The sequence below is a fragment of the Ips typographus genome, linkage group LG12, assembly GCF_016097725.1.
Source record: "Ips typographus isolate SLU linkage group LG12, UJ_Ityp_2.0, whole genome shotgun sequence".
Taxonomy (NCBI): Eukaryota; Metazoa; Arthropoda; class Insecta; order Coleoptera; family Curculionidae; genus Ips; species Ips typographus.
In genome coordinates, this window is record NC_138433.1 from 4808724 (window position 1) to 4835923 (window position 27200).

Genomic DNA, 27200 nt, shown 5'->3' on the forward strand with positions numbered 1-27200 from the left:
GTGAGTTTCACTCAACCACACGCCCGAAAAGCAACCCGGAAAATCACGTTTTTGTCCTGTCACGGTCGCCAATTAATGTCGCGCCATCTCAAGAAAACACCGCTTCCTGAAGCCACGTACGTAAGGTGATCCTGGTAATCACTGTCCGGTCTTTGATGAGTGAGCACAATAAAAAAAAACCCGTTTCAAAAAGAACACTGGTTTAATAACAAGAGACCTTAAAATACTCGGAAAACCCCAAAACGTGTTACATCCCCCTTCTTTGGTTCTATCAACAACAACTCTCTCTTTTCTTGCCCGCGATACACACGCCGTCAACTAATCGACGCGTATGAATCATGCCTACCGTATGAAAAATGAACTGATAGCTGCCACAAACAACGATCTATTCTTTTTAAACAATAATTTGCTGGCTCCGACAACAATATTATATATGATCAATAAGGTACCGTGACCTTCTTTAGGTGAAAAAATAACGATTTGACGTAATTGTCATTAGGAAAAAGTGCCTGGTTCCACTGCTATTGATAGTCAAATTTCTTGAAAAATTTTTTTTTATATTTTCAGAAATATTTTGAGAACGTTTCTATGGATTTTAATGAATCTCGCTCCGGTCTTGTCTGTAAGTAAGGCTCATGTTTTGATTAACAAAATATCTGTCTTTAGCAGGTGGCAAGTTCTTCAGTTCATTCAAAAATTACCAGAACCAGAATGTTTTTCTGTCTCCGTGCAATTTATCATTTTACAAATTTTCATTGCAAATAATGTAGCCGCCAGTTATTTTGTTAACTATCTACTGACTAATCAAAGTTTTGACGTTGGTGACAGTTTAAGAAATTGTTTCGAACAAATCTAATGGCGAATTCAAATGAATAAATGACATGAAAATCGGTAAATAAGGTTAAAGATAATAATTGACCATGTCCGTAATTTCTTAATTAGAACTCAGACTATCGTTAAAAGTTCGATAGTGAATTTATAGTTATCAAATCAACTGGTGGCTACGTTATTTGTATAAAGTAAATGTATGAAACGGTAAACAGCAGGGATACAAAAATATTTATTGCTAAAAAACTTTGAATGCTAGAAGATCTTAAGAGTACTTGAAAAAGGTTCAATGCATCTGATAAAAAATAAATAAATGTATTTCCTAGCATGGAATTATTTATTTTATTAATAAACTAAAGATGGAGGGGTGAGTTGTGTGTAGTTTTATTTGCTATTTTGCTTTTCTTTTACAGTACTTGTTACTTGTTACTGTTTTGCTATATGCAGCATTTATTATGTAATTTATTATTCTTTTGTCAGCTCCAGAGTATTTAGACGAAGAGTTTTTATTTAATGTGGGTAATGTGTTTTAGGAAAAGTGTCATTCCCTTTAATGTCAATCTACGCATGGCGAACTGAGTAACTGTGCAGAAGTTGACATTGGGAGTGAACAAAGACCAGCAATCAGCCATTCATATCTATCAAACTTACGATTTATTTTCCAACTGATTGGCATTCTACAGCAAGTTTTATGAATTTATATATTCCTTTCCAACCTCCACCTGTTCGGTGTTCTTCTAATTTTGTCCGGTTGAAGTCGCGCTTAAGCTCAGAACTAACAATGCAAAAAGAACATTTTTGAAACTTATAAACTTCCTATTACCTCGCGGTCTGCCGCTAGCACTTAAACTACGAGTAGTAAAGTGTTACATATAGCCCATTTTACTATACGGCCCAGTAAGGGTCTCTCAAAGCTGGAACCCTGAACCGCATCCAGGCGTTTGAAATGTGGACCATCCGGAGAATTTTGCGCGTGCCGTGGACCGCACATGCCACGAATGAAGAAATTTTAGGAACTTCAGGCTACGAACGAGAAATACTTAACATCGTTAAAGAAAGAAAGGAAAGTTTTCTACCTCGGCCATATCTTTAGAGGAGGCAAATATAACATTCCTACCTACACAAGGAGAAATAGACGGGTCTCGAGGCCCAGTAAGAAAGCAACACTCATGGCTAAGAAACATACGAAACTGGTGTAACATCAGCGACGCAGACCCCATATTTCGAAGAGCCGAGAACGGCACTCTGCACATTGTATGAAGAGTGCAGACACAAGAAGAAGAAGTCCCGCAATTTGGTACGCGTATGTGACATAATGTTACGACCACGATGGACCTGCACGGTCTACATCGGACCTCGTCCTGCCTTACCAGATCAAGGGCTTACAAAATATTTCTCTAAATTTTTTTACATTCCACGTCCTCCTCCTGATCGGGGTCACTTTTACTTGGGGTTCGTTGCACCAGTGCACTAAGCAGGTATTTTTTCTTCTGTTTTAGCAAGAGCAATTTTAAAATTTGATAAGTTAGATGACAGCAGGATGTCTATACAGTGCGTTTTTTTTAACGCGCAACATAGGATTTTACGTGTTAAATTTTTAAGCCCATGTAAGACCATGTTATTTTGGAACTACAAGTATAAAACTTGACGGGTGTTTCTTTAGTACCCTGAAGCTTAAGTAAGTCTACCAATTTGGTCTAAAAAGTGATTCAAAACTGGAAAAAAATCATTTTTTTTCGAAAAGATTTTATCCTTTCATACTCCCTGTATGCATTGTTGTTCCTTGTTGTTTTTGATACTGGCAGGGCAGGTAGCAGGTAAAGTAACTTATTTTGACTGCATTACGACCCGATATCTTTTGAACGTCAAAAGGGCATTTTATGGTTGTTTGGAATATACTGTTTGGCTTCAAACGGAGGTCAATTTGAACAATTCACTTATAAAAATACTTCTTTTGTTCTTAACTTTCTTGATATAAAGTTAATGATCACCCTGTTTTACTTTCTATGCCAAATTTTACCTGCTACCTGCCGTGCCAGTATCAAAAACAACAAAGAACAACAATGCATACAGGGAGTATGAAACGATAAAACCTTTTCGAAAAAAGATGATTTTTTGCAAGTTTTTTAACACTTTTTAGGCCGAATTGGTAAATTTACTTAAGCTTCAGGGTACGAAATAGCCACCCGTCAAGTTTTATACTTGTAGTTCCAAAATAACATGGTCTAACATGGGCTTAAAAATTTAACACGTGAAATCCTATGTTGCGCGTTAAAAAAAACGCACTGTATAGCAACTTTGAGTTTTTAAATGTAAGAATTTTAAAAGCCAAGAAGACACCTTTTTGGGTTTCCCAGATTGTAGTTTGGGCGTTTGTTCAAATAAAGATTGCCATAAATTAATTGGAAGTATATTAAAATTAAAAAAACACATGAGTGGTTCTCGAGAATACATAAAGTAACATCACATCTTGCTAAATCTCTTTCTTTCAAGTCTCTTTCAAGTGACACATGACGCATTGACATCTGTCATGAATGTTTTTATAACCAAAACTGTTTCATTAACCGTTCTTATACTTAGACCACATAAACAACACAAGTTTACTACAAGATATTTAATAATAATTAGAAAGAATAAAGTCAATATAAAAACAACTCGAGATAACATCAATGAAATTCAGGTAATTGAAAGCATCAACTGAGAGAGGTTGAGGTGCTTTTCCTAACTTTAATATTGCTCTCCCAATTGAATCGTTAACTTTCAGGATCCTTTCTATCACATAGAAAATACTGTTCCATCTAGTATACACATCCTGTGAAAATGTGTACTACTTATATGTAGCATTTTCAATTTCAGCAAATGTTTTGCTCTTTCATAAAGGGTTCCATAGCCACTGTACTGCTTTTGAAAAATGTGACAATGCTTTTACAGTTTTTGCCCAGAAGTTTTGACTAACTCATACATAGTTTTCTTAATTCTCCAAATTAAGACTGTGGACATAACAAGGAAGATTTGTGTATATTCTAAATCCATTGTTCTGGTACTGTAATCATTGCTACTCTCGATGCAATATAAAATTTACAATTTAACGCAATGTAGTACCAAGCAGCGGCTTTAACACATACACATATTATTTTTGCATCACACTAAATTTTTCTAACACTGGTCTTTTTAACGTCTCTGCCATTTACATTAAAGTTGGAAGTAAAAAAAAATTGAATTTTGTTTCGATACCGCGGCCAGAAAAACTAACTGACAAAGGAATTCATAATCAATTCACAAAATATTTACCGTAACAGCAAAAAGGATCAAAAATTGCTTTGTTGAAGTAGATGTAGAAACACATGGAGTAGTATAAATCTAGAGTCAGAACATTCATAGAGAAAAAACAGCACCGAGGCACAAATTATAAGTTTGAAAATACAAAATCCGTTTTTAAAAACTTTTATTTCTCTAACTTGGATGTGAACTATAGCAAAGCAGTCTAAAGAATGATTTGATTTGATACAATGGGCTATACTTAATACCTATGCACTGCTAAGCTAAGCACTTCTACTATACTAGACACTGGTCAGCTGTTATGGGTTCATAACTCACAACACGTTACTCACTCCGAAGAAATTGTGGTTTCGACAGACATAAGGAGTAGTGACAATAGACTAGTCATTAACTGTCGCTGTCAATGTTCTTGCGTCGGCTATAGAGAAAGCAAAGTACTGGTCATACAGCTGACAATATGCATACTGTGTATGATGCATACATGTTTGAAGTAGTGATAATTTATGTGTAGTCACCACAGTTGAAAAAACAAGTACTGCTTTAACATTGATATAAGCAATGTAATGTACTGCATAATCATCACCATACCAAACAGGATCACCTGATCTTTAAATACCCAGCAAAGAAATAATTGAAATAAAACTAAACAGATAATTATTACAAAAATAATCTTAGAAATCTTTTAAGACGTTTCTAGGGCCATAGTTTCTGTTTTTTTCATTCTAAAGCTCCTGCCTCTACTTCTTTAAAAGTAGGTTGAACGATTACTTGTAGTTAAAACGTGGTATTTCAACCAGTGTATGTTGCCATTATTTTGAGTCTAACGCAATGTAATACCATCTTCTTCCATCTTCTTGCCTTCTTATTTAAGCGAAATTTAGTATATATCTATGTATCTTCTAGTACTTTCTCTCGGCAATGCATTGTCTAAGATGAAATCCATCGCTTAGCTGCGACATCTTTGGTTCTTTGCATACTCTCTTTTAGCACACGTTCCTTTGGACTATCATACTTCTTCATTTCTAAGCCTATCTGGAGAACCTTCTTCAGCCTGTCATTTCAGGGACTGTGGGTACACACGGGTATAGAACCATTGCGGCGGGACCCATCCAAAGACGCTGGTTTCTCTAAGACTTGATTGCTGCTCTTGTTTTCGCATCTTTAAATAAGTGTGCCAATTGGTGGATAGACGCAACAAGGTCATCAGGCGGTCCCTAAAATCAACAATTTCGGTATACCGTAACCAAGCAAAATTCCAATAACATAATAAATGAACATGTGTTCGGACATGACCCTGTTAACAAAAAACACATCATACTTGCGCAATTTCGCTAACACAGCAGAGTAATAATAATTGCGCTAACTATACACTTTTTGAGAAAACCTAACTATATAAATTTGCTTTTTACCTTACCAAATATAATACAAAAATAATGTGCTGCTACGCACTACAAATTTCGCGCTATGGTTGCCGTTTTAGAGTGTTCTAGAAGTCCTTCTTGACATTGCCCTACTCAGTTCAAGCAACTGTGGACCTGCAGGCTAGCCCTTCAAAACTCTGTTGATTCTTTATTTCGTTTTCGCTATGTCTCTTCTATTTGATGTGTTATCACCTTTTTTTTGAGGTATTTTTCGACGTAATTCTGATACCTTCCTGGCGCTTGTCTTAGCGTATTTGTCTTCTACACTTGAGCGTCTGTACCTTTTTTGAAACGTGCTGTCAGATTTTGTGGATCTCGGAATGAACCGTCTTCATTCATTTCCCTTTTCTCTGTGTCCTAATTTCTCTCGCAGACACACCCTTAGGATTAGCAGACGGGGACACCTCCACCATGTCACGTTAGGGGTAGCTCGGGGGAAAGAATACTCGGTCCATAGGTAACTCGCTTTATTGTACTAAAACAAACAGAGGGCGAGGAGGGCGAACGCTTAGCGGGGGATTTATTTATTTATTTAAATACAGGACCCAACATATTGTTACGGTTTGGCGCCTACTATGCTCGATACTTACTGAACGAGCACTCTATTCGGGCTGGATCCGATACGCCGCAATATCTGTCCTGGCGCGTGTTATATTAGGCCGCCGTTGGAAAGCGACACACCGGGAAGCGTCTTCGATGTTCGACGCAAATCGCGAAGCGTTTCGCAGTGGTTCTAGAACGTGGTTTGCCGAATAAAAAAGAGCGGTTTCGACGGTGGAGCAGTAGTGGATTTGGGAACGCGGTGAAGTTTAAATAGTAGAATAATAATTGTGGAATTGTAGTAGTGTTTTTCTTTGATAGCTGAATTAATTATTGTACGGAGTGTTTTGAGGTATTTTGAAGTGTAAATAAATTTATTTCTTGTCGTGTTAAATTGACTTTGTGTAAACCCACGGGAAACCCGTAACAATATGTAGCTAATAGAGTCGCCTAAACCTAACTTACATACTAACTAAACTAGCGCACTTGACAGCAATTGTCTACAAGATTTTTGAGGAACGCTAAAATCACATTATTTCGATATCTTATTGTAGGTCGAACACATTTTGTATACAGGTGACAAAAAATTTTTTTTTCGTTTCGGAATATGGAAGTTAAGTTTCTAACAGTGTGCATACGATATTTCCGTTTATTAAGTTACACAAAAACATACAAGAGTCCATATTTCTACGTTTTTCTAGTGAATCCAAATGAAATCTGGCTAGTAGTATACTGTTGTTAATTCCTCGATGAAGATAAGTACTATCTTCTTTATATACTAAATATTTAAGAAAGCTTCTTTTGTAACGAAAATAATTCCCACATCTCTATTATTTTGGTTGCCGGTAGAAAAGGCCGACCGCCAAGAAAACAAAGAGAAGGCTTAGGTTAGGTTGAAGAAATTTAGATTAGATCAGACTAGCTGACTTGTGTTAATTTCTGGCTACAATAAATATTACTTTATGTTCAGCCCTTAGTTTTTGAGTTTTTCTAAGTGAGTAACACTCTACGAACGATTTCGCACCCCTAAGCGACCCTCATCTCTCCACTGCCTCGCTACACTGGCGCCCAACTTTCGAGCTGAAATCAAAACAACTTTTAAAGTGCCCAAAAACTTTAGTTTTCGTGATTCGCACCGAGTTTATGCAAGAAAACGGTTCCACTGCAATCGCCGAACAATCACATTGCCCTGTTTCGAGGTGAGTGTTGCTTCTACTTGTAGGACAATACCAACAATTCAAATTGTTCATTTGCACCGAATTTCTATAAACACCGGGTCTACTGCAATCACTAAAGTTCATTTAATGATATCTCATTATCCAAGTATATGAACTCTAGCCTTTCAAACATACAAGAGGAGGATTCCCTTGTTATCTCTGAAAACTCATCAAATTTTGCAAGAAGCCCTTATTTACTCCGTTCAAAACAGCCCAACTCTGAAAATATGACTGTAACATTGACAAACGAGCAGTTCCAAGAACTGATGGCACGTCTGACTATGGTTCCACAGCAAACAGCTCAACAGCCAGCTGTTGTCAGTGGCAACTTTTCAAAATGCAGTTCACGGTTTGATGGCACTAAGGAAATGGATGTAAATGCTTTTATTGATGCTGTTTTAATTTTTAAAGAATGTACACAAGTTAGTGATGACATTGCGCTTAAAGGCTTGCCAATGCTCCTCGATACCGTTGCTGCTACTTGGTTTCGTGGTGTTAAAGGTACTATATTCACCTGGAATGAAGCTATAGACCTACTTAGAACCACATTTGGACCTACAAAGCCTCCCTATCGTATCTACAGGGAATTATTTAGTCAGGAACGAGACTTGAAAACCAATACTGATGTTTTTATATGCAAAGCTCGTGCTATATTAGTACATTTACCTGAAGACACACTACCTGAACCTGTACAGTTAGACATGGTGTATGGTCTACTTCACCGGAAAATCAGGGAGAAAGTACCTAGAGAATCAGTTGCTTCATTTCATGAACTTCTGACGCAAGCTCGACTGGCTGAAGAGACGTTTGCTCCTGCTGAACTTAAACCTACTGAAACAGGTTTTAAAGACAAGAAAAGGTGTTCTTATTGTAAGAATCTGGGACATTTAAAAGAAGAATGCCGAAAATTAAAAATGTTGAAGACTGAACAGACCAACCGTAGTGACTTTGCTGCTAGTACTGGACCTCCTACAGTTACCAACAAGCCAACCCAAAATTCTGTGTCCTGTTATGGATGTGGCGCACCTGGCTTTGTGAGGAGCAATTGCCGAAAATGCTCTGAGAAGCAGCGCACATTAAATAACACTTCTGCCATGACAACTGAGTTTATTTGCAGTCTGTTTTCAAGTGATGTGTCATGTAGCCGACCATTGGTTCCAGTAAAAATTGCAACTCATTTTGGCTATGCATACATAGGTACAGGGGCAAAATCTAGTATTGCTGATTCAAAGCTGACTCAACTGTTACTTCAAGATGAAATTCCATTTACAGTCATAGACAACCTCAACATGACTCTTGCAGATGGTGTTGCAAGAACAGTCACAGGATACAAGTTTGAAATTCCCATTACCCTGCAGAACCAAGCTCTAACAATCAACATTTTGGGTGTTCCTGAACACACTCACAGCCGCACACTGGTAGGTGTAAATTTTATCAAAGCTGCCAATCTTATTTTGGATGTGCCTAACAATACTTACCATTTTGGTGAAAATCCTGAACAATCCTACCAGTTTGAAGAAGAGAATGCAGCAACATGTTTAAACTTAAACTTAATCGATCCATATGCTCTTTTTGCTGTGATTCCGTGCGATAGCTTGGACATCTAATAACCCCACAAGGAATACGACCGGATGAAGAAAAAGTAGCTGCCATTAAGAACATGCCACGTCCAAGAAACGTTAAACAGTTATTGACTTTTATGCAGACCTGCTCGTGGTTTCGCCGCTTTATTGAGAACTTTGCACAGCTCTCACAGCCTCTCACATGTTTTACTAAAAAAAATGCTAAATGGCAGTGGGGTCCTAGCCAAGAAGCTGCTTTTGAGAAACTTAAGGAGCTGTTAAGTTCATCCCCAATACTCCGACAAGCAAATCCAAACCTACCATTCACACTCCGGACAGACGCAAGCAACTACGCTCTTGGTGCATGTCTGCTCCAGGGGGAGGGCACGGACGAACGACCAATCGAATATGCTTCCAGACTACTCACATCAGCTGACCGTAACTACAGTACCACGGAACGTGAGGCATTCGCAGTTGTCTGGGCAGTACAGAAGTTCCGTGGCTTTATCGAAAACTCTATGGTGAAAATTCAAAGCGATCATCAACCACTGCGCTGGCTGATGAATCTGAAGACTCCAACGGGCCTTGCCAGGTGGGCCCTTAGTCTGCAAGGATTTAACCTTCATATTGACTATATCCCAGGGAAAAGAAATGTCATAGCTGACACGCTATCGAGGCCATCACTCTCTGACACTGAAGAAACGGAGTTAGTGAACATGGTGTCTACGGACTTTCCAACCAAAGCAGCTAGTGACATCAGAAGAGAACAACTAACAGACCCAGACCTAGAAAACATTATCCTAGGACTAGAAGCCTTAGAACCAGGTGTTGACTTTAAAACTTGGTGTGAACGTGGTTGCATTATGGTAAATGGCATTCTGCACCGCTACGCCCCAGAGATCGACGAGGAAGAACCACAACAAGTTGTACCAAAGACACAAATCCCGGATGTACTCAAGGAATATCATGATTCTGAACTTGCCGGACACCCAGGAATTGAACGTGCCTACCAAAGATTAGCAGCAAAGTACTATTGGCCTAGTATGAGGAGGACTATTACTGATTATGTTGGACATTACATCGTGTGTCAACGCTTCAAGCCAACTAACCTGAAACCCGCAGGGGCACTACTGACTCCTGCCATGGCTCGCAGATTTGAGGTAATGTCAATAGACCTCTTTGGTCCACTGCCGGAGACTGAAATCATCTCCGCTGGATTTTCGTCGTTGAAGATATCGCTTCACGCTGGGTGGAGCTAATTCCTCTCAAGGTCGCCTCTGCAGAAGCTGTTTCCCGAAGCTTCATAGACAAAGTTATACTCAGATTTGGCGTCCCAAGAAGAGTCATTAGTGATAATGGAAGTCAATTTGTTGGATCAGTGATGCAGCAAGTAGCCTTCTGCCTGGATTTCCAACAAAATCTAATTCCTGTTTACCATCCAGAGGCGAACCCAGTAGAACGAAAAAACAGAGACTTGAAGGCACAACTAGCAATGCTTACCTCTTTGGACCACACCCAGTGGGCGACTAAACTGCCGGCCATCAGATTCTCCATGAATACTGCTCGGTGTGAGAGCACTGGTTTCACCCCAGCTTACCTCACCTTTGGTAGAGAAATGCGAACACCAGATGATGTACATCGAGATGTACGTGCAGTGATCCAAAACGACAACTTCGTCCCGCAAATTACACCACCATACCTACGGACCTTAAGCCTTACATTACAAGAAGCACGTGACCAGCAGAAAAGACATCAAGCTACAAGAAATGGCTATAAAAATGAGACGACGAAAGACGATCATGCAGCTTCAGAGAAGTAGACAAAGTCTTAGTTGTTCTGCACACTTTAAGTAATGCTGACAAGAAGTATATTGCAAAGTTTGCTCCTAAACGTGACGGGCCTTACCTGATACAGAAGACGGTTACCTCTACCACTTACTACATTTCATCACTTGACGCTCCTGAAATTACGTTGGGAAAATACCTCGTAAGTGATTTGGTATCTTACAAAGAACCAGAAGGAGGAGACCCTAAACCTGAGCGGCCATGGCGTTCTCGAGGGAGACCCCGTAGACTGTCACCATTGACCAAGACTGACTATGCAGAGAACCCCAGGTTGGAAGAAACAGACGCACAAGGGGACGAAGGGACGAAGAAGACCCTGATACCTCTCGGAATGTACGAGTAGATGACTCAAATGGACTTACCGATGACGACCTTCCCACTACCAGTGCCAGCCCAATGGCAAAGGATAGCCAAAATATCGATATCGAGGAGAACAGACGACCCCGACGACGACTGGCTCCAAGAACATGTGCCTGTTGTTCATGGGCTATTACCTGCAGTTGCACCACACCCGAGGACGGTAGTGTGATGCAAAGGGGGAGTCTGTAACGAAAATAATTCCCACATCTCTATTATTTGGGTTGCCGGTAGAAAAGGCCGACCGCCAAGAAAACAAAGAGAAGACTTAGGTTAGGTGGAAGAAATTTAGATTAGATCAGACTAGATGACTTGTGTTAATTTCTGGCTACAATAAATATCACTTTATGTTCAGCCTTTAGTTTTTGAGCTTTTCTAAGTGAGTAACCCTCTACGAACGATTCCGCACCCCTAAGCGACCCCTAGCTCTCCACTACCTCGCTACACTTTGAACTTAACAATTGTTCTTCTAGCCCCTGAAGATGAGCTGCATCTGTGCTCGAAACATGTAGGGCATTGGATGGTTTTTTTTTAACAAACGCATGTTTAGTTTTGTTTTTTTTTAGCTTTTACTCAAACAATAATCATAATAATAATAAAGCCTTTTATTTCCAACAGGCCGACGCCCACTTACAGGAAATTGAAAGATAGTATACGAACTCAAACTTAAATAATTAATAACTAAATACTGAAAACTAAAAAAAAAGATGAACAAGAATAAAGTTTCACAATACAATCACAAAAAGGTAGGGGGAGTTAGGTGCAAAGGATATGTGCTTGTGGACAACAGGATTATAGCTGTAACAGGCTTTGTGTATATTGGCTTGGGATAGGATGTTGGACCTCGCAAATACCAATGAAAAAGTTGGTTGATGCCTGACCGCCGTACGAGGAATATTAAACGAAACCCGCTCTAACAAATATGGGCACTCTATTTTAGAGTTGGTAAGTTTATAGAGAAACTAGAGTGACTGCAATTCCCGACTTCGTGAGTAAGAGACTACGTTACATTTCGAGATGTTGAGGTTTAGCCGGCTAGCCAGGCACCACTGACTGAGAACGGATATGCTTTCCTGCAAGAAGGTGCAATCTGCCGAAGTATCGATGCGATTAAATATTTTCATGTCGTCAGCATACGCCAGTGTACTGCAGTTGAGTGTTGAAATTAGATCGTTTATAAATAGGTCAATAAGTCAGCTTTAATTATAAGTGGTTCGGCTGTTGGAACAACTATCAAAGGCCAATTTCTAGAAGTTTAATAGTACACTGTACAAATGAACGTACTTGTATATTTTCACTTATTATTATAGTTACTGTTAAATATTTATTGATGTAAACGTGGATTTATAGATTGACTTTATAACACAAACCTTGTTCAAATACCAAAAACTAGTTGTTCATTCTGAATGGATTAATTGATAGTTTCCCATCTTGTGTAAATCTATAAATTTCGTTTAATAATCAGTAGTTAAAGAAGTGATTTGTTACAGAATCACTTAAAGTGCTACTTTATATAGCTCTTGGAGGTTAGTAAACCCAGTTAGACGCAATACCTGATATTTTTTAAGTTTATGTGATATCAACTTTAATTTAAAAAGAAGTAGTAGTTCATATTCTTTCAGTGGAGTTGTACAAGTACAAAAGGAAGGGAATGACACGCAGTCGTCTCCACAATACTTTATTTCGACCTTCAAAAGGTAAGGCCTGCTCTACTAGTTTCGGACATATAAATGGCCATCTTCAGGAGCTACAAGAATAACTTACTCTACTTATGTGTAACAGGTGTTTAAGAAACAAGAAAACCTACCTCAACTCGACAATCAATGCGCCGGCTGTCTTTTTATAAAGGGGAAGACAGTGAGACCCATGTTATAAAGATTTTGGTGAATTTAAATAGTTGTTTAAAGGGGGGAATAAAGCTATAAAATTTAACACATGTAGTATAAATTAAAAGGGTTTAAAATTGAATAAATACCTGATTATGGAGAAAAAAACTGACATTACATATTTAATTGAGAAACAGAAAAATTTTTACCCATTTTTAAGGGCTGAGTTAGACCCTATGGGGAGAAAAAGATAAGTTTAGGTTTAATCCACCATCCACGGCAGAGGCGATCGAACAGGAAACAAAATGGAGATGTAAAAATTTTTGAAAAAAGCGCAGTGATAAGCCGTTAATTCGAAGGCAGGGAACGTTTAAGAGGGGATTACAGTAAAATCAATAACCTAAGCGACAACAGGTAAGTAGTTCTGCAACCCACAAATCAATCAACGGGTAACAATAAAAAGATTAAAGCCGCAACCATTCATACAATAAGATGTAAAGTTAAAAATAGACAAACAATGCACCAAACCAGCAAACAGGTGGCAGGTGGACAACGAAATGAGCAAAATCAGGGTAGCTAAAGGCTCAAATAAGGTTTTAAACCCCGCAGAAAGTGCAAACACAGACCAACACGCTAGTGAGGGATGGTGGAAGATGGGGTGATGGGGGTGTTTGTAAGGGATTAGGAAGCATTAAAAGGTTAGAGATCTAAAAAAGGAAGTTAGTTGATGAACCATACATCTCATAAGCTGATCATTCAGGCAGGTGTGCCCACTATCATCAGAGGCCTTGTTGATCTCAAGCACCTCAAGGTGGTTGAGGAGGCTGCCCTTTGCACACACATGCAGAGTCTTGAAACCCTGTTCAGCATTGAAGGTGTGGCCATTCAGACGAAGATGCTGAGAAAAATTGGATTTCATATAGGTGGTGTTTAGGTTAGGGTTGTTGGTGAACTTCAAGAACTCCCGAGTGTGCTCGTGAATACGAGTGAAACCTGAACCGTGTGCTCGTGAATACGAGTGAAGAACCTCCTGGCCGTCTGACCAGCATAGAGAGCATTACATCCGGGAGTGCAACAGGACAGTTGGTAAACGATGTAATTTGTGCAGTTGGGGAGTAGGATCTTTGGAGTTAAAAAGGAAATGTCTGGAGGTATGGGAAACTTTGAAGCAAATATTTATGTTATTAGACCTGAAAATGTTTTTCATCTGAAGTGAAAGAGGGCCTAAAAAGGGAATGGAGAAGAATTTTGGATCTTCAGACGTGTCTTGGTGTATTAATTTTTTATTAACAAATTTTTTAAAATGGTTAAAATAAATTTTATTGACTAGTGTGTTGGGAAATTTATTGTTGATTGCAACAGTTGCCAAGAAAGTTCCAAGTTAAAATTTGTTTCAGACATTGGAATGAAAAACAGTTTAGGGACGCAACTTTCTGATTGAGAGGATGATTGGATTGGAAGGGGATAATGCAGTCCGTACTGGTGGGTTTGTGATAAATGGAAAACTCAATGTGATTATAAGACCTGTAAAGCAAAATATCAAGGAAAGGTAGTTTATAGGATGACTTTAATTCCATGGTGAATGAGATTGAATGGTGTAAATTGTTAAGAAATATGAATAGTTGTTGAAGGTCATTAGGGGACCCGTCAGAAATACAAAAAATGTCATCCACATATCTTTTGAAAAAGAGTATTTTATTGAAGGAGGGGTAGGATTCTAGGGAATGTTCGATGTTGGACATACAAATTTCTGCTAGTAGAGGGGAAAGACATGAACCCATAGCCAGGCCCCCGGACTTTGAATAGAAGGTGTTGTTGAACTGAAAATATTTGTTGTTTTGATCCAGTACCAGAGCCACCAGGGTTAGTAAGTCTTCCACCTGGAAAGGGTCCAGACTTTCGGAAGCAGACAACAGATCTCGGACAAAGTTTAAACAATCGAGGGGTGGGATGCTAGGAAAGAGGTTGGAAACATCAAAGGAGACCATGATTGCTGTATCAGGGATGGTTAAGTCTTTTAGTTGTGAGCAAAGTTCAAATGAATTTTTTATGGAGTATTAACTTTTAAATCCGGTTGTTTTAAGGATAATATCATTCAACCAGGCAGAAAGTGTTATTTGTTAAATCCCAGTGGTGTTAGTGTAGTCTGGACTCTATTAATAATTGACTTAAATCTCACCAGGAATTTGTCCAGAGGGGATGTATTTAGAATTTCAAATGAGTCTGAACTTAGGAAGTCCAAGACCTTTTCCACATACTGAGTTCTGTCAAGAACTACTACGCAATTGCCCTTGTTGGCCTTTGTTACCACCAAGTCGTTGTCTTTAACTTTTTTCTTCAGTGTGGACAAGTTCCTGTTCTTCGCTTTGCACCAGGCAGGATGCACTGAAGAGAGATTTCCGGCGTGAAACCTATTGAGATGGACGGTGCAAGCAGATCAAGCTGCACCTTGTGAACCTTCAGGAAGACTTCTAGAAATTACGTTTTCCAAATGGGCAGAAAAAACTTGTGGAAGGTTACGGGAAGCTAGGTTTGGGGTAGAAGGAGGTGTAAAGGTTACATTAGGGGTTATGTTGAAGGTGGGCTGATTGATGTAGCTAAGTGTTGGCACTGGTAGGGGGTTCAGCCTTGATAGTATACGCTGTAAAATCGAACTTACTGTCCCCATGTCACACACAAATTGCAATAAAGAATGGTGCAGCTAATCAAACTCAGCAGGGTGCAGAATACTAGTTAGTTTGAAATATAAGCACTTAAGCTTCAGGTCAGTATTACTAAGTTTAAAATATAACCTCTGGACTTCATTCTTGATCCAGACCCTTGTGGCTAGTTGAATAACCTTCCTTGATGATGTAGACTTGGAGTTGCATCGTAGTGAGATGTACCTAGGCTTCAGATTCCTCCTCAGGCATTCACCATTGAACCAGATGTGTAGTTGAGTAAGCTTCCTCGCCAGTAGATTCTTCTTAAATTCACGGACTAAGATTGTCTGTAGTTGTTGCTTGTTGTGTGGACCATTCATAGTCGATAATTTCCTTTATTTGTAATGTAAGTACCTGCGGCCAGCAACTAAACTCGGTCCTTTGAATTATTGACTAGCTGCAAATCTAGGTTTCGAAGAAAGTCCATCCATCATTCGTGAATTACCATTGTATTGATATCAGCAATATTTAAAAGTAAATGAAACACAACCATAGGCCATCTTTTTGTATTCGTTGAACAGTCTTAGGCTGCGCACAGTTTGTCTACTGTGTCGACCTTTCCGATCCTCCTTTTGTGTTATTGTTGTGCATAATTATTCCTGGTTTTCCCGTATTTTAATCTATATTTCTATCATGATGCAGGCTGGACACAAGTCCACAACCATAGGCCATCTTTTTATATTTCTTGCACAGTCATACGCTGCGCAGTTTTTCTACTCTGTCGACTCCTCCTTTTGTGTTATTGTAGTTCATAATTATTTCTAGTTTTCCCGTATTTTGATCTATATTGCTAACATGATGCAGGCTGGACACAAGTAAAACATTTTTATCTGCTAATTTGGTTTGTAGGACAAGAGCGTTGCGTTTTGTCGAAAACCAAACATACAAAATTTTACTGGGCGGTTTTTTTCAGGACGAGCAAATTCTTCTGGAAGTTCTCAAACCAAATAATGCTTCAACCTCAGATTTACTTGTGAGAGCAGCATCTATTTCTCGAGAATAATTTGTAGCTGTTTTTCTAATATCTTGGTTTTTTGTTGTTTGTTTTATACAGGGTGGTCCAGTTTTAAATGTCAACAGTTCACCATTCGATAGCCCATTAAAAAAAAAAATTCCAAAATTCAGTTTAAAAAAGTTTTTTGGTCATAACTGACGGACCGTTGGAGCAATTTTGTTCAAATTTGGAACAAGCACTATTGAAATTAATACTCATTATGTGATGTTAATGACGTTTATCAAAATTATTCAGTTGCGTAGATACAGGGAGATGATTTTGATTTCCCGCCTTATTTTCTACTGTCACTGGACATTTTTCAAAAATGACACTAATTTGTAAATTTATGGTTCAATTTGGAAAATGAAGTATTTCTTGTAATATTCTAATTTGAATTTTCGTCTACGAGATAATTGAGTTATTACGTTTTAAAACCTAAAAAAAAATGATATCTGGGCTGGAAAAAATTGGATAGTTTATTTTATCATCAATGAATTTTGAGACCGTAGAAGCAATTTAGATCAACTTTGGTTCAAGTACTTATAAAGCTGATACTCATTACTGGACGAAAGTAACTTTGATCTAAGCTGTCCGTGTAGATACAAGAGAATTCGTTCATTTATTTTGAGCTACATTAATTTTTATACCTCTGGACTTCGTTCAAAGGGATGATAAATGATTATAATGAAGGTTTTTTTTTTAGGGAAAACTAAAAACACTACAAAAATTCGCTCATTTTGATTCAAAACGAATTTTGAATCAAAATTTTACAGCAGATACATCATCTCTCTTTCTAAAAAACTGTAATTTTTGTGAAATATCCAGTCATCTTAGAAAATAGAGTGAGAAAATTAATCTCCCTGTATCTACGCCACTTACCAACAAGTTTGACAAAACGTCATTCACATCACATAATGGGCATTCATTTCTTAAGTACTTGTTCAAAATTTGATAAAAATTGCTTAAACGGTCTGACAGTTACAGCAAAAACGCGATTTTTTAAACTAAATTTTTAGGAAGCGTTTTGCAAGAAAATGACATACTGTATGTCAACTTATTTTTTGATGGTGCTATCGGATAGTGGATTAGTGACATTTAAAACTGGACCACCCTGTATGTAAAATTTATTCTGGTATAGCTAATTGATGCTAATGTGGAAGGGTAGATAGACCGTTTCAGGTTTTATCTGAGGAATGTTGTTAATATAAACAAATTTTGGTTCCAACAAATAGACTGTTCAGTTTGGGCCTGCTTATTTTCAAGTCTACTGACAGTATGGCCGAAATGTTTAAAATATAACCCAACATAAATTATTAAAAAAAAAAAAAATAATATGGCGCAATACTTAGCTGCCTGCATGGTCAAAATTTTGTTGTCACTTTTATGTGTGTGTGTTATGTGTGTTTTTGTGTGCTGCTTTTTGTCGATAGGTAAGTCTATTTATAAAAACTTTTTTATTGTTTTTTTATTGAAATGTAGAACCTTCTAGCTATTGTTCACCCGTAATCTTGTGTTGGAAAAGTATTTAATTTAAATAAAGTCCGAAACGTTATTAGAAGAAATTTTGACTTGAATGCTGTTTTATTAGTGAATTGGTCTGAAAAGTTCACCAAAAACCAACAAAACATAACGAATTATTACATATAATTGGTCAAAGAAATTCAAAGCTTAAAAAAATTATTTTTTTTGCTTTTTTTAACTAATTAGTTCTTTATTGTACTACTTATAGTCTGTTCACGACCTTGTTTCTACTCTATGGTTTGAATTTTGAATTTTTGCCCCCTGTATATTTTTATTAACGATTTTTATTTGAGGTTATAGGAAAATATTTCTTTTAATGTCATTGCCGTGTTGCCAACTAATAATGAGATGTTTGATAATGCAAGTGTCTTCTTCTTAGAGTTAAACAAGATATATAAATTAATATACATTAAATAACTTGTTTTATTTTGGTAAAACGGTTATTTCAAGGACAGTAAGCTGGTGTTTTAATGATAGACATCTATTACTTAATAATTAATCCGTACAAAAGTTGTTCTTAAAACTGTTGGTATTATACATCAGCCAAATAATGATAATTCTTTATTTAAATGTGACAACGTTCAGTGTCCCTTTGAATAATAAACCAAAAAATTTCTTTCTCGGAGTTTAAAAAATTGTTGTCGTTTCATTATACAGAGAAAATTCCATGGATAGGGTAGATATCCAAAAAGATCATGCACTGTATTTCATTTTTCTATGCTAAAAATTTATCATACTTAAGAAATATTGTGTTGTACGTAGTACAACATGTACACATATTTTACAGGTTTATTTTCATAGATTAGGTATCTTCCTAACCGCTTTTTAGGAGTTTTATACAATACAACATACATTCTCAGACTTATACAGGGTGTTTCAGGCTTCAATACGCAAACTTAAACTGCGTATTCTACGTCTAAAAATACCTATAGTTTGCTATATAAACAGTATTCCAAACATGCTTTGTTAAAGAAATACAGGGTGTTAAAGTTTTATTTTTATTTTAGTTTTTTCCTTATGGTTCTTACGGTTTTTGAGACATTTAGCTCAAATTTGAACTATATGTATTTTATAATGCCATGCATCATTGGATAAGACGAGTTCTTATTTTGGGGATATAAGATAAGGTCTTTTTTGGGGGTTTGGGGTTCACAAACATTTACTTAAGCATCTTTTATTCCTCTTTAATTTTATCCGTTCCTGTCACAGTTACAAGTTAGTTACAAATTTATCAGAAAAACCACCCTAAATTCTCAAACAAATTATACAAAAAGGTTTCTAAACCGAATAAGAATTTTGAATTTTTAAGAAAAGAACATTATTGGCTCACTAGAAAACAATTTGAGGGGCTACAACTACAAGAAAATGAAAATTTCAACATTGTATTTCTTTAACGAATCTTTTAACAGGTTTGACAATCATTTAACAGCTTGTGACTTCATACAATATAATATTTTTAAATATTTTTGTATACTTTGTATCCTGCATATTTTATATCATCAGTTGCAGCAGTTTGCAACAAAATATATTAATTTTTTATGTTTCCTGTATGTTTATTACAAAATTTTTGGCCATACCTACTAATGAGTTCAGTCCATTTTAAACTTGATATGATTTTTTTATCAAATTATAATTCTTTAGGGCAACAAGGCAAGAGTTTCTAAAATTTTACATACACGAAACGTATTTTGTGGACTATATCCCGAATAGAAATATACTGTCATTTCTATAATATAACCTTTTTTAGTTTTAATTGACAGATTTCATTAGATATGCCGCCAGTTTGTTACATAGTAGCTATGATTTCAACAATTTGGTAACCAGAAGAATGGAATTTTATAATGGGAAATATTTTATTGCATTTATTGAGCAATTTAACACCATTTGCCACCAACACCATTCAATATCTGTTTCGTTCTTGAGTTATTTTCGAAAAATCATACACAAGCATTTTCAAAAAAGTTATTTGTTGCAATGTTCAAGCTAATTAGAAAAATTTTAAAATTTTAGCTTAAACATTGTTAGAGCAACTTTTTAAGGACTATTTTCCTGAGTATTTGGATTTAAATTCCCACGTTTCGGTTTTAAGATATTATCATCAACTTATTTTTTTCTATGGACGAAATTTTGTTTTCATCTAGTTTAAAACAGCATTGATGGTATAAGTATGTAGAAAACGACTCCACATTTTTTGAGTGTAGCCTAGGCTGAGTTCAAACTTTATTTCCAAAATATTTTGGACTTTGCGATGTTGCCAGATCAGTCGGAAAGAACACCAACTTTTGATTTTCAAATTGAACACCCTGTTTCTAATCTCATTTTTGAATTCTTCGTAAGAAGGCTAGTAATTAATATTAATACTTATACCTATCATGCAACGTTTCTTAGATATTTCATAAAAATTGTGGATTTGTCAGCATAACGGTAGTCTAAACATTAATGAGATTTTCAAGTCCCGAAAGGTTTGCTGATATAACCTTTTGTCCTGAGTTAGACAATACTACATGGTTGAAAACCCCAGAGAGAGAAAATGAAAAATACCTACAGGGTGGTCAATATTTACCTTTTAGTCGGACAGATAGGAAAACTGGCAAAAATTTTTTTTTTTAAATGGATCCATCGGTGTTTTATGGTTTGTATTAAATGAACATTAAATTTAAAACAAATCCATGTATACACTTCCTATACCTTACTTCAACCGTTTCTGACTTACTAACAGTTTTTCCTCAAAGGACGCATACAATCGTAATCCATACTGCTCTGAATACGGACACCTGCTTGGGCTTAATGTTCTGACAGATATTTGTCAAATTCAACCTGGTTTAAACTGAGCACCAGCAAGTGTCCGTATTCAGATTAGTATGGATCACGATTTTATACGCACTTAGAAAAAACTCTTAATAAATCAGCAACGGTTATGTATTAGAGTATACATAGATTTGTTCTAAATTTAATGTTCTTTTATTACAAACCATCATACATTAGTGTATCCATTTAAAAAACGAACTTCTGGTAGTTTTTCTATCTGTCCGACTTAAAGGTTTGTCTGACTGAAGAGAAAATGTCACATAAGCAAACCTTTCAGGACTTGAGAGTTTAATTAATGTTTAGACTACCGTTTTGCTGACAAATCCACCATCAATGTCTTGAAATCAAACTTTCTAGTGTAGCCAACGTTGCTACTCTGTGAAGTTTTATTTCAAGAAATTGATGATTCAACTCCCGAAACCTAACATCAACCGTTCAACAGAGGATCGTAAACCACAAAACATTAACATTAATTACTAGTCTTCATTCGAAGAACTCAAAAATGGGATTGGAAACAGTGTTTGAAATGATTCATTTGAAAATCAAAAGTTTGTGTTCTTTCCGAATGATCTGACAACACCGAAAAGTCCAAAATATTTTAGATGGAGAGTTTGGACCCAACCTAGGCTACACTCCAAATTTAAACAAAAAATATGGAGGCGTTCTCTAGATACTTCTAATATACCATCAGCGTAAATCACCCTGTATAACAGGTTAGGAAACACTTTGTATTTATGTTAAAAAAAAATAAATAAAAAGCTATTTTTAAGGTGGCATTGACTTGCAAATAGTACTTAAGCAATGTCGTTTTTGTCAAAACATCCAAAATAATTTTTTAAAATCATCTAAATAAGTGAGCTAAAAATTGCGAAACCTATCGACAAGCGAACGGGGCAATATTTGAGAATTTACCAGATTAGGACTAAATGGCGTTTATTTGCATTGATAGTCAGTTAAGTTTAGACCTTTATTTCATATTACATTTTTCATTATTTAGTTTATAGTTCATCCCACATAACGTCAAACTGCGTTTGAATACATATAAATCGGAAAGCTGAGTCTGAAATGTCGGAATTTTGTAGTTTATTTCGAAAAAAATGTCTTTTGGTTAAAAAATAAACATACACTGTGTGTAAAATGTCCGGCAACATTTAACTATTTCGAAAAATATTCTACATATTGAAAAACATCGAATATAAAAAATTTCGAATTTTAAACGTTTGTGAGTCACAAGATAGCAATGAAATGATGTTAAGTTTTTTCTTATGGAATGACATGTTTCAATGACATTTTCTGATTCCGTCTCTCATTCTGATCATATTTCAATTAATACAAAATGCCAAATATGCACAAGAATATCTCTAGGAAATAAGATGCTATTTACAAAGTGTGGTATTCACTATACTTTTTAAAAACTCTCAAAGTAACAATTAATTAATTAACCACCGGATGAGAACAAAATTTAAACTGGAAATTCGTCCTCCGATTCATCTGTAATAAATTGTAAAGCTTAAAGTCCTTACACCTTTTCAATACTTTAGTAACATATGGTTGTAGTTATACACTACCAACTTCCTTAAAAAAACGTATTTAACTACTTAACTGTAGATAATAAAAATTTTTAGTTGTGTCCAAATAGATTCCCAGATTTACCACTGTGCTTCGCGTGTAATGGGTATTATTTACAATTTAACGTGGCATTTCCATCCAATCAGATCAATTTACTATTGAATAAACTGTTGTTCACATCGATGAAATCCCAGTTTTTACCGCGGTAAAAATCTTGATTTTCAGATCAGTGTTGTTAGGGAAATATAACCAGTTACATTGTTACCCACCACCTTTTTGATCACACACTAAACGTCAAATATTTAGTTACGTATACGCAAAAAACATCGTTTCGAAAGTGAGTTTAAGCTGACTCGTTGAAAGACCTTGATTAAAAAAACTACACAATTTAGGGTTTTTGAAGCGGCAAGCAATTCTGTCTTCACCAACTAGATAGCGCCAGGTTAGTTCTTTTTGTTTGCAACGCACTAGACTAGAACTTACATCTTGGTTAAAACCAATCTACCTCAAACATTAGTTTGTCCAGCAGAATATAACTCTATTTCATATGTTTATGATATTTTTTTCCTGTATTTATACTCATTCAGTGTTTTCTTAAGCAAAGGGCTTAACACCAGCTCAAAAATTATTATATTTATATTAACGTGGCTAAAATGCTTTAATTTATTTAATACCAGCGTTGAGGTTTATTTAAAACTAACGATGTATGTGCGTAGCCATCGATCTTTTGGTTACCATATCTATTGCAAAAACAGGTCAAAAAAGGTTTTGTAAGACTTTATCAAATTTTGGACATTGAGACACTATAATAAATGTACATAAAGTCATAGCTATCCTGTCCTTTCACAAATTACATTTACGTTGGTTGAGAATTGATAGTAAACTATTTCTAATTTCAGGCACAAGTTGCTGTGTACACAATTTCCAAATGTGGATCATGAAGAAAAATAGCCTTACTACAAATGTTTGACGCGCCTAGAACCATGAAAGGATCATCATGACGTAAAATTTCATCAAAATCAACAATCCTGCAAGTACTTCTGTAGGCAACTTGATACCCGAATTAGCAATTGTGATCTATACCAAGTATACCACGAATACTATTGCCTTAAAAAAGGTTCAATGCACCTGATAAAAAATAAATAAATGTATGGGATTTCATAGCATGGAATTCTTATTTATTTTAATAATAAACTAAAGATGGTCGGGTGAGTTGGGTGTAGTTTAATTTTTTATTTTGCTTTTCTATTACTGTACTTTTACTGTTTTGCCATATGCAGCATTTATTATGTGCGTGTGTTATTTATTATTTTGTCAGGTCAATTATATTACAATATATAGTACAATTATAGTATTTGGCCGAAGAGTTCTTATTTAATGTCAGTAATGTGTATTAGGGAAAGTGTCATTCCTTTTAATGTCAATCTACGCATGGCGAACTGAGTAACTGTGCAAAAGTTGACATTGGGAGTGAACAAAGACCGGCAATCAGCTATTCATATCTATCAAACTTATTTACTGAATTTATTTATTCCTTACCGACCTCCACTTGTTCGGTGTTCTTATTTTGTCCGGTTGTAGACGCGCTTAAACTTAGAAAGAACTATGCAAAAACAACATTTTTCAAACTTAAAAACTTCCTATTAGCGTGCAGTCTGCCGCTAGCACTTAGACTACGGGTAGTAAATTGTTACATATGGCCCATCTTATTGTACGGCGCAGAAACGTGGCCTCTCAAAGCTGGAACCCTGAACGGCATCGAAGCGTTTTAAATGTGGACCCACCGGAGACTCTTGCGCGTGCCGTGGACCGCACATGCCACGAATGAAGAAATTTTAAGAACTGCAGGCTACGAACGAGAAATACTTAGCATCGTTAAAGAAAGAAAAGTTTCCTACCTCGACCATATCCTTAGAGGTGGCAAATATCACATTCCTACAGTAATTCTACAAGGAAAAATATAGGGGCATCGAGGTCGAGGATAAAAGCAACACTCCTGGCTAAAAAAACATACGGGACTGCTGTAACATCAGCGACGCAGTCACCATATTTGGAAGAGCCGAGAACGGCACTCGGCACATTGTATGGAGAGTACACTACCCAACAACTAGTACAATCACCAACGTGCGGCTAAGCACAGGGCACAAGAAGAAGAAAAATTTGCGCAATTTGGTACGCGTATGTGACATAATGCGACAACTACGATGTACCTGCACGGTCTACATCGGAGCTCGTCCTGCCTTACCAGATCACTTTTTTTACATTCCACGTCATCCTCCTGATCGGGGTCACTTTTAATTGGGGTTCGTAGCACCAGTGCACCAAGCAGGTTTTTTTTTTCTTCTGTTGAAGTAATCTAATCAAGTCATGAGGATGTTGAGTCGAAAGGGAGCAATTTTAAAACTTGATAAGTTAGATGGCAGAAGGTTATGTATATAGCAACTTTGAGTTTTTAAATGTAAAAATTTTGAAAACCAAAAGACACCTTATTATATTTTCCAGATATTTAATAATAATTAGAAAGTATACTTAATATCAATATAAAAAAACCGACACAACACCAATGAAATTCAGGTAATTGAAAGCATCAACTGAGAGAGGTTGAGGTGCTTTTCTTAACTTTAATATTGCTCTCTCAATTGAATCGTTAACTTTCAGGATCCTTTCTATCACATAGAAAGTACTGTTCCATCTAGTATACACTTCCTGTAATAATTTATACTCCTTATAAGTAGCATTTCCATCAATGTTTTGCTTTTTCATGAAGGGTTCCATAGCCACTTGAAAAATGTGACCAGATGTTTTGACTGACTTATACATAGTTTTCTTATCCGTCCAAATTAAGAACAAGGAATATATGTGGATATTTTAAATCCATTGTTCTGGTGCTGTAATAATTGCTACTCTCGTTGCTAATAATATATATAATAGATAGCCTATTTTTGAAAATAAAAAATAAACATTCATATATGTATAGTGCATAAACAGTCATGATTTTTCTCTTCGTAAAAAATACCTCTACAACTTTTGTTATAATCAATTTTGTTATTAATTCTAATTATTTGTTTTTGTAATACAATACAGATTGAGTATCTGTATTGCATCCCCAGAATATTGTCACGTTAAGGGGTAGCTCAGAAGAAGAAAACCACAGGTATACAGGTAATCCGCTTTTATTTAAGATAACACTACAATGGTCTTACCCCCCGATTGCCAAGAAGGTGAGGATCATGATGTGCGGGGTGTCTGTGGGAATGGTTGTGGAGGTTCGCGGAGGGCGCACGCTTACCGGGGGTGAATAGAACCCTAGACTAGTGTCCCAGGGCATTCACCACGCCGAATAAGACGCTATGGTACTGTTAAAGGGAGGTAAGCCGGTACGGCAACTAATGCTGCTCGCCCGTGCTATTTCCTTTAACAGGCTGATTCCCGGGTGCTTGCACTTGGTCTCCACCTGCTCCACTAAAAGCTACACAGATGGTGAACCCAGACTAACCCAGAGATCAGTAATTAGTACGTGCTTTGAAGCTGTATTTATACCTACATCATGACCCCAATTCGCCGATCTTGTTTACATTAGTCTGGTATTGGGGGAGACCGAAGCAAATTTAGGTACGGAACATAGTGTAATTGCTATGTTACAATATTATGACATATTTTATCAATGATTAGAAGTTTGCATAATAAAAAATCTTTAGTGTATCGGGTGTTCCACCTACTTGCTAAGGAGCCTAATGTTATAACCTACTTGACTCAATTTTGAAATTAACTTAGCTATGTGCATAGAGCAACTCAAAAACACATCTATTGTCACTCTCACAAGTGTAGAATTGCTGCTGTGACACATTTCATCTTCTATAATATTTATACTATAATCAGTATATAGGTATTACTATAATCAGTATAATAATAATAATAATAATAAAAAGTATCAATGTCATAAATACACAGAGTGATTCACGCTGATGATATATTAGAAGTACATAGAGAACAGCTCAATATTTTTCGTTAAAATTTGAAGTGTAGCCGAGGTTGGGTCCAAACTCTCTTTCTACAATATCTGGACTTTGCGGTGTTGCCAGATTAGCCAAAAATAATCCCAACTTTTGATTTTTAAATGGAACACCCTGTTTTCAATCTCATTTTTGAATTTCTCACAAGAAGGCTATTAATTATTATAGTTAATACTTCCTTATACCTATTTTGCACCATTTCTTATACTTTATAAAAATAGTGGATTTGTCAGTAAAACACTATAAACAATAATTAAATTTTCAAGTCCTGAAATGTTTTCTGATTGGACCTTTTGCACTCAGTTACACAATACAACAAAATTCAACTGACTGAAAACTGTTGAAAAGCCCAGAGACTGAAAATAAAAAAAAAACTACATTTTTAATTACTGATGTCCGCTAGTAATAATAATAATAATAGTAATAGTAATAATCTTTATTTCCAATTACATAAATATATTTCACTATGAAACATACAACATAAAAGGAAACAGCGTTAAGAATGTACACGTCGACAGTGCGAACATATAAGTATGTCTAAGGTATTATACAAACAACTTAAATCTAGAATTAGGTATATCTAATTTAAAAAGTCATTCATCGAGTAGAATTAGTAATGCATTTTTTATATCTTTTTTAAAACACTTAAAGGTCGTTATTCTTTTAATGTGATCCGGTAGTAGATTAAATCATTTTAAGGACATGTATACAGGACTTTT

The 27200-nt window shown here is 36.3% G+C and overlaps 1 long non-coding RNA gene across 1 annotated transcript; it reads left to right on the plus strand.

The window, feature by feature from the left end:
* Positions 1-17812: 17812 nt before the first annotated feature.
* On the plus strand, positions 17813-23476 carry LOC145736533 (uncharacterized). Its single transcript, XR_014179996.1, has 2 exons — positions 17813-18000; positions 23368-23476. It is a non-coding gene; the product is annotated as an uncharacterized LOC145736533 (long non-coding RNA).
* The last annotated feature ends 3724 nt before the right edge of the window (positions 23477-27200 follow it).